Source organism: Myotis lucifugus, unplaced genomic scaffold, assembly GCF_000147115.1.
Source record: "Myotis lucifugus unplaced genomic scaffold, Myoluc2.0 scaffold_30, whole genome shotgun sequence".
In the NCBI taxonomy this organism is placed as follows: Eukaryota; Metazoa; Chordata; class Mammalia; order Chiroptera; family Vespertilionidae; genus Myotis; species Myotis lucifugus.
Window position 1 is genome coordinate 2,324,135 of NW_005871078.1, and position 12,006 is coordinate 2,336,140.

A 12,006-nucleotide genomic window follows, 5' to 3' on the forward strand; every position below is an offset into this window, starting at 1 on the left:
AAAATCTGGGCTAGCATTATAATGAATGAAGAACAAAGTACTATCAGTTATTTTCCCTCTGTTAACAAATATATATCTTTTCATTCATTTTTATTGCTGGCTAACATTCCATTCACAGTTATTTGACCATTTTATTGTTGATAGGCTTGGTGTAGTTGAAGTACAAATATTAACAAACTTCATTTTGATGTCTTTTATAGTAGCATTTATTGTGCTATGTATCTTGTCTTCTTTGATATCGTAGTATTTCTTAGAACAATCCCAGTAAATATTATTTCCCCTTTTATGTGTGATATAAATAATAAGGATCACTAATAGTTTAATTAATAACCAATTTGATTATATATGTATGTATGAATGTGCATGTATGATAAAAAGTTTTTACAGCTCCAGGTGCATCTGCAGAGTAGGCAAAGTTGTTTTGGTCGTCTTTTGTCTTTTTCCATCCCTTTTTGCTATTTATCTTTTGTTCCCCTAAGGCCCAAAATCTCCTCACCAATGTTCATTTCTAGCCTACATCCTAAAATGTTCTGATTCCTGCCTGGCTGGTATGGCTCAGTCGTTGAGCATTGACCCATGAACCAGGAGCACATGGTTCCTTTCCTGGTCAGTGCACATGCCCAAGTTGTGGTCTCGATCCCCGTAGGGGGCATGCAGGAGGCAGCCAATCAATGTTTCTTTCTAATCGATGTTTCTGTGTCTCTATCCTTTCCCTTCCTTCCTCTCTAAAATTAATTTTAACATTTAAAAAATGTTCTGATTTCTTTATTTTCTTCTCTAGTAGCTCTCTTTGCTAGAAAATCTTTTTTGCTTAATAAAGTAATCTGAATAAAGTAATTCATTCAAATGTGAATGTAAATAAAAGTGAGCATGGTTGGTAGCATTTTTTTCCTTAAGATAACTCTGATTACAAAAGCATTACATGTTCATTGAAGATAATAAAAGAATGAAGAATTATAACGAGGAAAATAGGAATGTCCACCATCCTATATTATAAAAGGCTAATATGCAAATAGACCAAACTGCAGAACAATCGAACAACCGGTTGCTATGACGTGCGCTGACTACCAGGGGGCGCACGCAGAACATGGCAGGCGTCAGCAGCAGGTGGCAGAGCGCCGAACATGGCAGGTGTTGGCCGCAGTGGGATGGTGGAGCAGGTGTGCGGGGTCGCCAGGCCAAGGCGGGGCACTGGTAGCTGTCTTTGGGGCAAGCCTCTGGTGGTTACTGAAAATCCTTTGCTCCCATGTGGCATGGTCCTGCCCAGCGTTCATACCTGCTGCTGGTACCTGGCACCAGCCCCAATCACTCAGTGCTGTCATCGGGTGCAAGCTGCGGTTGCCACCCCCGATTGCCCCTCAGGGCTTCTCCACCTCCCCCTGCTTCTGAGGGGTGATTGGGGCCGGCAGCCACCTCTCACATATGCTGCCCGTGACAACCCCACTCGCACCCGCTGCCAGCATCAGAGCTGCCGCTTCCACCTGCTGCTGGCGCCCAGCGCTGGTCCTGATTGCTCGGCACTGTTGGTGCGAGCGGCAGCTGCCAGCCTCGATCTCCCCTGAGCACTTGTCCATCTCCCCCTGCTCCTGAGGGACGATCGGGGCAGCAGCCACCGCTTGCACCCACTGACGGTACCGGTCCCACTTCCACCCACTGCTGGTGCTGGTCCCAATTGCTCTGCGCTGTCAGCAGGTGTGAGTGGGGCCAGCGCCGTCAGTGCATGGGAGTGGCAGCAGCGGCACCGCTGGCAGACGGGACTGGGAAGCTGAGGTGGGAGAGGCCAGGCGGGAGCGTGGAGGATGGGCCGAGACCCACCCCTGTGCCCACCACAGCCTCATGGCCCACAGTTCCTTTCAAGGTGCATGAAATCGTGCACAGGGCCCCTAGTCATAACATAATATCTCCAGCCAGAGATAGCTATTTTGTTGTGTTTAATGTGTTTCTTTTCTGTCTTTTTACACATAGATATTAGCATTTAAAAGTGGAAGTTGAGGTATCTGTTTGGAAGAATGGGGGAAAGGAGGAGACTTCCAAATTGGTGCCTTCTCTGACTTCCCCTGACTGCTTTCACCTTGCCTGATCCTCTATGCTCCAGTGTGTTTCACAGACACTAATCCTAGGGAATGCTCTTTGAAAACAAGAAGTCAAGAAAGTTTGAAAAAATTGTATGTAATTTTCATGGAGTTTAATAAAAGTTTTTTAGAAGAACAACTTGTTTTATTTGAGTGTTCTCAACCTTACTTGACCAGAACATATTGTTCTGTAGGCCAAAGAACAGTGGTATTGGCATCACCTGGGTGTCCTTTAGAAATGAAGATCTTGCCCTGGTCACTGTGACTCAGTTGGTTGAGCATCATCCCAATCCCTAAGCGGTTACCAGTTGGATTCCAGTTCAGGGCATATGTACACATTGAGGGCTCGATCTCCAGTAGGAGGCGTGATCGATGTTTCTATCTCTCCTCCTCCTTTCCTCTTCCTTTAAAATGAATAAAACATTAAAAAAAGAAGAAGAGGGAACCAAAATGGCGGCATCGGTAAATGCCTATATTTGCTGCCTCCCACAACCACATCAAAATTACAACTATAATTCAGAACTATCATCCAGAACCGTGGGAAAGCTGGCTGAGTGGAAGCACTACAACTAGAGAGGTAAAGAAGAAAGCACACAGACTGGTAGGAGGTGTGGAGGCATGGAACGGGCTGGTCTGGCACCCGGGTGTGCTGCTTTTTTAATTGGGAGGGAGATCACCTCTTTGGAGGCAGCCTGGAGGAGCAAGGAGTCCCAGTCCCACACCAGACCCCCATCCCAGGGTCCCAGAGCTGGGGAAAGAAGTCTCTGGGCTGTAAAAACCAGTGCAGATTGGGGCTGAGTGACACAAAGGCTGCTAGAGATGAAGCTACTACTCTTAAAAGGCCAGCACTGCGAACTGAATTTACAAGCTCCCGCTTGCTCTGAGCTCCAGTGCCAGGCGAGGCTCTGGGGGACCCAGACAGATACAGGGAGAAACTGGACTGTCTGGCTTCAGGGCAGAAACGCGGGGGTGACTTTCTTCCAGATGGAGGTATTCACATTGGTCATTGTTGCTGTGCTGGGACCTCCCTGGTGCAGGGCTGACTGGCAGACATTTCTGTTGGCTCCACCCTGGAGATTCCCTGAGACCCTGCCCCACCCAATTTACAACCCCACCCACCCAAGCTGTTTGCAGTGACTTTTGCATATAAATGGACTGTCCTTTCTCAGCCTAAAAGCTGTCAAGCTGCAGCTGGGTCAGGGAGCCCCAAAGCTGTTAACCCCTAGAGTGCCGGGGAGCACGATCGCGCTCCTCCTGTCTTTCGTTAAAAGTGCCAGGAGCGCTATCGCGCTCCTCCTACAGTGTCACTATTAGATGCTAGTAGTTCACTCTTTATTGACAGATGGCACCTAAGTGCAGGTAACTTATGATGCCGAATGTTTGTAGTTCTAAATTGACCACTGACATTTATCTGCCTAATTTTTTACAGGTACTACGATTTTATGAAGTTTACTCAGATTTTGTAGCCCTAAAGCTTCGAAATGGCTTCCAGTTCTAAGTCTGCTTTTATTAGTGATGATGATATTGCTAAATATGTTAATTCTTGCTGTGAAGATGACGATTTTGTGGAAGATATTGGAGAAGGGTCTCCCTCTTTTAACATTATATGTTTTGTTCCAATTTTTTTTCTTCTAGTATTTTATAATACAATCAGCAAACAATATATGTCAAAGATGAAAACAAATGTAGTAAAGGTTTCCTTACGTTTTTGAATATGTAACTTCATTTACTTACGATTCATAATTTTTTTCCTAAACTGCTTTTTTCCTAAAATCAGCAAAAATGCCTTGGCAATTTTAGCATAGTTCCTAGGATATTGGTTGGCACTCAAAGGGTTAATAAAAAGCCCAAGGCCAGGACCAGCACCAGCCTGCCTTGCTTCACAGCTGTGTCTCCTCTGGGCACTTCCAAACCTGATACAAAGAGGAGAAATCTGCAGATCTCTCTCTAGCTCCTGCTGGGTGGCCCCAGGCAGTGGCTGACTTTGTACCTCCTTGGAGATACAAGAGCCACTGTACCCAATGGTCAGTGTGAGACCATAACAGATTACAACTTTTCACATCCATAAGTGACACACTCAAGGGGCAGACTCAGTGAGCACCAAAGCCCCACTGAAGCAAGTCCTGCCCCATAAGGGTGTCTCCTGCACAGCAGCTCTCCCACTGTAGTCACAGCTGGTTCCACAGCCAGTTGGCCTGGAGGTCAATTCCTCCCAGTGATACCAACAGCAATCAAAGCTCAACTACAACAAGACTGTGCACACAGCCCACAAAGGTGTGCACCAAGAGTGTCCACCTCAGGTGATTGGGGAGGTTGAGCCACTGGGCCCTATAGGACACCTACTACACAAGGACACTCTATCAACTCAAGGAGACTTAGCAGCTACCCAATATAGAGAAAGGGAAGCAGCCAAAATGCAGAGACAAAGAAACATGTCACAAATGAAAGAAATGGAGGAAAGCAAACTACTGGATATAGAGTTCAAAACCACAATTATAAAGTTAAGAATCTTCTAGAAACCTCCGAGAAACTTAGACCTTCAAGGATCTTAGCGAGAATGCCAAAAAAATGGAAAAGGAACAGTCAGAAATTAAGCATACACTGACTGAAATAAAGAATAATATACAGGGACTCAACAGTAGACTAGAGCAGTGGTCGGCAAACTGTGGCTTGCGAGCCACATGCGGCTCTTTGGTCCCTTGAATGTGCCCCTAAGTTTCAATTGCACTGTACGTGTGCACCCACACATGGTATTTTGTGGAAGAGCCACACTCAAGGGGCCACAGTTTGCTAACCACTGGACTAGAGGATCCCAAGAATCAAGTCAATGATTTGAAATACGAAGAAGCAAAAAACACCCAACTGGAAGAGCAAGAAGAAAAAAGAATCCAAAAATATGAAGATAGTGTAAGGAGCCTCTGGGACAACTTCAAGTGTACTAACATCTGAATTATGGAGGTTCCAGAAGAAGAGAGCGAGCAAGATATTGAAAACCTATTTGAAGAAATAATGACAGAAAACTTCCTCTACATGGTGAAAGAAATAGACTTACAGGTCCAGGAAGCGCAGAGAACCCCAAACGAGGAATCCAAAGAGGACCACACCAAGACACATCATAATTAAAATGCCAAGGGCAAAAGAAAAGAGAGAATCTTAAAAGCAGCAAGAGAAAAACAGTCAGTTACCTACAAGGGATTACCCATATGACTATCAGCTAATTTCTCAACAGAAAGTATGCAGGCCAGAAGGGAGTGGCAAGAAATAGTCAAAGTGATGAATAACAAGAACCTATAACCAAAAATACTCTACACCCAGCAAAGCTATCATTTAGAATTGAAGGTCAGATAAAGAGTTCACAAACAAGAAAAAGCTAAAGGAGTTTATCACCACCAAACCAGTATTATATGAAATGCTGAAGGGTATTTCTTAAGAAGAAGAAGAAGAAGGTAAAGATAAAAAATTATAAACAAAGTGACAACGAATACATATCAAGTGAATCTAAAAGTTGAATAAAAAATCTGATGAATAGAGTAAACTGGTGAATGGAATAGAATCAGGGGCATGGAAATGGAACAGACGGACGATTCTCAGAGGGAAGGGTGTGTGGGGGTGTGCGGGAAGAGATTAGACAGAGATCTTATATGCATGTATTCAGAACCTATGGACACAGACAATAGGGTGGCGAGGGCCTGGGGTGTGGGGTGGGAGCTGGGTGGTGGGAGCTATGGGGTGAAAAAGAGGGATATCTGTAATATAAATAATAAAGATAAAAAAAAGGAAATGAAGAATCTCTGGCCCCTACCAAGGACTTACTAAGTCAGAACCTCAATTTTAACAGGATCCCTATATTATTCATACACACCTTAAAATTTGAGAATTGCTCTATAGTTTTTTTCAGGATATGATGAGCTGGGTATGGTTCTGAGATGTTCATTCCACTGATCTACTTTCCCCAAGGGCTCCCCCCCCCCCCTTTATTGTGTGTGCATGCGCATGTGTGCAGGCAAGGTTGCAAGTATGCGTGTATGTGGGCATGCGTGTGTATATAGGCATGTGAGTGTGTGGGTATGTCTCTGTTTATGGTGTCCCTTCTCTGTTCGGCCAACACTCCCCTCATGAACTCTTGTGTCCAAAATGACTCCTCTGTTAACAACTTTTGTCCTTGCTTCTGTTTATTCATACACAACCATACATTTCTTCAGTCATATAGCTCATTCAGGGCTGGCTCTGGAAGCCTCCTGTGAGGAAATAGGGAGTAGGAGTAGATGGGTTTGCCAGGTAGAATCAAGTAAGTTTCTTGGAGTAGAAGATAGCTGACCTTCCCTCAGAAGGGCCTAGGGGTTTTTAATTGTGTTGATAAGAACCGTGAGGTCTCCTGGAATTGTCTCATTGGCTGCCAATACCTTCAGCCAGATCACCTACACTCATACATTTTATTTATTAGGATTTGTCTTGGTTTTTATTTCTTAACGTGTTTGCTGTCAAACCCTTATTTTGAAAATCATTGCCTTGTTCCATCCATTTAGCCTTCTACAGCTCAGATTCTTCTGTTCAGCACTACTGGGTTGTGACTGGACTTCTTAGTCTCACATTTCAAAGCAAGAGTTGATAATGAGTTTTGTGTAGTGGCAGGGAGATTTGAAGCTCTCCCTTGAAAAGCCTTTTCTCCCTCCTTCCTTCACTGTATCTTTCCTTTCTTCTCATCCATCTTCTTAGACACATTGCTCTTTTTTAAGACCAGGGCTGGTAAGGTCCAAAGGTACATAATCTGATTAGATGAGTAATGAGCAGTACAATTTATAGATGCAAAATAAATTAATAATGTCATCAAGTTGTACTTTCGTTAAAATTTTTAAGACTGTTCTATATCTATGAGAATCTCGTTCGTAAATTTGGTCACTATTTCCTTGTTGCCAATTTTCCATAAACTTAATGTCTTTGATTACATAGCATTTTTCTATAATATACCTTGGTAATTCACTGTAATTTTGCTGTCCTCCCTTGTATAGGATTTCATTATACATATTCTTAGTGCAAGAAAATATATCCAGTTTTATTTTTTTTAAATATGTATCTATGTTAAATTTTTATGTGTATTCAGTATGATAACGGAAAGAAGAAAAAAGAACTTCAACATTTAATAATTCCCTATAATTATGTAGTATTGTGGTGAAGAGTTTAGACTCTGGAGTTCCACTCTTTGGGTTTAAATATTGATCTCACCACTTACTGACTGTGACCTTCTGAAAGATACTCAGCTTTTTGAGCCTCAGTTTTTTCATTCATAAAATGGAGATGATAACACCTACCTGATAGAGTTGTGAGGATTAGATGAGATAATTCTTGCAAAGTATTTGGCACAGTGCCTATTATATAGTAAGTCCTCAAAAAATGTTAGCTAAAAACATCAAATACACATGTGGTAATATAATTTATATAGGGTTTAACAGTCCCTATTGTCAAACATGGGATCCTAGTGGGGTAACAAAACCAGAGCATAAGAAAGTGTTTTCTGCTCTGGCTGGGTAGTTCATTTGATGAGAGCGTCTTTCGGATACACCAAGGTTGTGGGTTTGATCTCCAGTCAGGGCACATATAAGAAGCAACCAATGAATGCATAAATAAATGGAACAACCAATCCATGTTTTGCTCCCTCTCTCTCTAAATATCAATGAACAAAAAGTTAAAAAAAAAAAGGAGAAAGTACCCTGTGAGTGTAATAGTGGTAAGCAGTGCATATACACTTAAGAACTGAAACATTTTAAAGCAGCATTTTTTACTATTTGCCAGAGTTAAAGACTAAGTTTATTTTCAAGGTTGGAGTGTCAGCACAATCATGGTCTTTTTTAGGATACTGTCATCTTATGTGTGTCTTATTATGCTGTTACTTCTGCCTTGAACTCTCCTGTCCTCCACAACTTCTTTCTAGTTCTTTATGATTGCTTAAGCATCATCTCTCTCGAGAAGCACTCCTTTATTCCTAGGCTAGAATGAATGCTGTTTCAATTACTCTTAAAGCGTTCTATGCAAAATGTAATGATTGTATATACACAGTGTATTGAAAATATTTTGTTATGTTTCTCTTTCCTTCCCTGGACTAATCTTGGCAGTAGTACCATTGGTCCTGGAATCATATTTCAGTTTAAATCCTACCTTGCCATTTGTAGTCATATAACCAGAGGGCTTTTTGGTGATAAATGATGTAAGAAAACGAGCACTGTTCTTAATAATAAAGATAATAATTGTAAATAATGGTAATAAAAACTCTCAATGCCTGTCCCTATGTCTTACGTAGGTATTGACAATGCTTAACTGAACCACAAAGACTCCTTATCATTTATCTGATTCTGTGGCTGCTTTAAACTGTTTTCCACTTCTTGTTTTTTAAGGGATGTTAATATAATTTCATTTCATGAATCTGTTAGTCGGATGGAGTATGTTTAATTTTTCCTGTTTTATTTGATGAAAGAATTTATGTAAACCCAAGTTACCTTCATACTTGGCTCTTTCAGCAGTTTAAATTGTTTTCTTTTGCCATCAATTCAGTGTATAGTTGATAACTGCAGTCGATACAGCATTTTATTGTCTTAATGTCCTGCTTACTTGTTTGTTGAATCTTAACTAGAGGCAGACAGACCATTTAGTGCAGTGGTTCTCAACCTTCTGGCCCTTTAAATACAGTTCCTCATGTTGTGACCCAACCATAAAATTATTTTTGTTGTTACTTCATAACTGTAATGTTACTACTGTTATGAATCGTAATGTAAATATCTGATATGCAGGATGGTCTTAGGTGACCCCCGTGAAAGGGTTGTTTGACCACCAAAGGGGTCGCGACCCACAGGTTGAGAACCGCTGTGGAAGCCATTGCAGTAGTCAAGGCAAGAGACCGTAGTGGCCCAACAAGGATAACATCAGTGGGAAAGAGAAACAAATGGATTCTAGATATGTTTAGGAGGAAATTTATAGGACTTACTGGGTGCTTGGAGATGGTTGTAGGAGATAGGAAGTTGAGTTGTAGAGAGGGGAGAAGCAAAGATGAATTCCAGATTCTGGCTTAATTAAGGAGCTGGGTAAATAAATGGTGGAACTTCTCACTGACATGAACAGGAGAAGGGCAAGTTTGGGGTAAGGTAATAGTTCATTTCTAGATTTAATTTCAGGTATCTGCAGAAAATCTGAGAGAGGAGCCTTATGAGGCAGTCGGATATGTGGGGCTTAAGCTTAGGAAAGAGAACAGGGCTAAAAATATTTATTGGGTAGTTGACATGTGAGTGATAAGACAGATTAGGGAGAGAATAGACTGCATAGCATGAGAAAAGAGAACCTAGGACCGAAAATTGAGAAAGACCTTTTTTTTTTTTTTTTTTTTAATGGTGTTAGAAAAAGAGCATCCATAAAGAAGAAGAAAGAAATAAAGGAGAAAGAAAAATTAAATACGGAGTAAGAAACCCAGGAAAGTGTAGTTATAGAAACAGAGGGAAGATAATGTTTTCAGAAGGAAGGGATATGGTCAGCCATGTCAAATGACCTTTACTTTCATCAGAATCTTAAATTTCTCCTTGCATTCTATGTAATGTTTATTTAACAAATGTGGCATTAAAATATATTTTTTAAGTTGTAACGATAATCTTGTGTAGTGCTTGTACTAAGCTTTTCATGATAGTTATAACAGTTCTGAATTATTTCTATAGGTTAAAGGAGGTTAATATTGGTAGGTTGGGAGATGAATATAATTATGTTAGTATCTAACTTTGTTTCTCAAGAAAGAGAGCTTTAATTATCTAGTAATATCTATCATTAAGCCTGTACTTCCACAGGTAGTTCCTGATTATAGCTATGGAAATTAATAGAATTAATTTTAAAAATTGGTCCATCTTGTTATTAAGAACTTTTAAAATGGTAAGTAAATGTACAGTAATTTGAAGACTCTTGGAAAATTGTGTGGTTAATTGTGGAGGAGCATGAATAGTTTGAAGAAGCTCTTTTGTTTTTAGGAGGAGTGAATCATTGCACTCCTTATGGATCAGCTAACCAAGCAAATCATAGTGTTTTCCATAAATTTGTATTTGGTCTGTAAAGTGATAGTCATCTGTGGAGTACATTTGATTTGATGTGACTCATGATTCAGATTTTATGAGTGTTGAATAACAAAGTTATTTCTTAGAACATAGGCAGTAGTTTGAAAACTGTCACTGTTGACTTCAGATTATATTGAAATTTATAAAATGTTTTATAAAATCATTTTTACATGGAAGATATGTACTTAACATCTTTGAGATGGTTATTAAGAATTGATTTGAAAACTAATGCAGGGCTTAGACTCTGGTCAGATTATTTTTAATACTATAATTAGAAAAGATGAGAAAAAATGTAATTACAGAGTAAAGGTTAGATGTCCTTATTATGTTGACATAATTGTTGGCATTTTTGCATATTAACTTGGATACTAACTATAATTAGTGTGTAAAGGGCTGCATATAATGCTCCTGACATTTTGGACTAGATCAGGAAAATGTTAGATGATATTAAATGTCTATGGAAGTATCCCATTTTAAAATATGGGGGAAACCCAAAATATATTGTAGATGAAAGGGGAGCTGTTCTGTCCAGAGCAGGGGTCCTAGATTTTACCTGCCAGCATCCTTCCTCTTTAGCTTTTCCAAACAGTTTGATTGTTAATATCTTTACCATCAAGTGTCGGTAAAGAGCATGACTATATACTGTTTATCTCATATTTTCAATTAAGAATTTATCAGCAGCCCTAAAATTCTAGCTTATAAAAATCAGGTATTGGGACATGAAAAATTATTTGTGTAAATGTTTCTGGCACCTTTAAAAAAATGTATTTTTATTGATTTTTAGAGAGAGGAAGGGAGAGGGATAGAGAAATAGAAACATTGATGAGAGAGAAACATCATCGATCAGCTGCCTCCTTCACACCTCCTACTGTGAATCCAGCCTGCAACCTGCACATGTGCCCTGACCAGGAATTGAACTGGTGACCTCCTGGTTCATGGGTTGACACTGAACCACTGAGCCACATCAGCCTGGCTGTTTCTGGCAACTTTTAAAGTCTGAATAGCTTCCTTTAATAAAGTAAATCTAATGTTATATCTGATTTTATAATATTAGTAGATATAATTGGTAGGTAACGATAGTGATTTACTTAGTAACTACTATCTAGAATGTTTTATTAACTATTTCCAAACTATATATTTTTTAAAAAAACAAGAGTGTCTAGTGCAGTGGTCGGCAAACTGCAGCTGGCGAGCCACATGCGGCTCTTTGGCCCCTTGAGTGTGGCTCTTCCACAAAATACCACGTGCGGGCGTGCATGTATAGTGCGATTGAAACTTCGTGGCCCATGCGCAGAAGTCGGTATTTTGTGGAAGAGCCACACTCATGGGGCCAAAGAGCCGCATGTGGCTCATGAGCCGCAGTTTGCTAACCACTGGAGTGGTATTTGCAATTCAGTTTTAATATTAATGTGTTCTTGTAGCTCTTTTATGTTGCAAATTGTGATTTCTGATAACATCAATTACTTATTTTCTTTATCTTGCAATATAAAAATACAGTTTCAAAATAATAGAACCAGAATTAATGTAAATAATAAATCTCTGAGTAAAGTTTAGAGTTTCTTTATTGTTCTTTTAGTCCTTAGATTACATCCCTCTAAAAAAGGTTACACTTAACATCATTTGAAAATAATTTCATTTCTGGGTGGTCATGCTAATAGTTGGATATATGGTTAGATTCTGGGCGTTGTTTCTAAACACTTATATTAATTTAGTTAATCCTTACAACTGTCCTGTGAAGTAGGTTCAGTTGTTATTCCTATTTTACAGATGAATATATTTTTTGCCCTCTTGATTTCAGGTTAATTTGCATTAACAAGAAAATAGTACTGCTTTTGTTTGTCATTATGGGTTGA

At 40.0% G+C, this 12,006-nt stretch overlaps 1 protein-coding gene across 1 annotated transcript in view; it reads left to right on the forward strand.

The window, feature by feature from the left end:
- Positions 1 to 12,006, forward strand: part of LOC102431444 (YY1-associated factor 2) — an 84,597-nt gene that overhangs the window by 320 nt on the left and 72,271 nt on the right. The gene's annotated exons all lie outside the window — the stretch shown is intronic.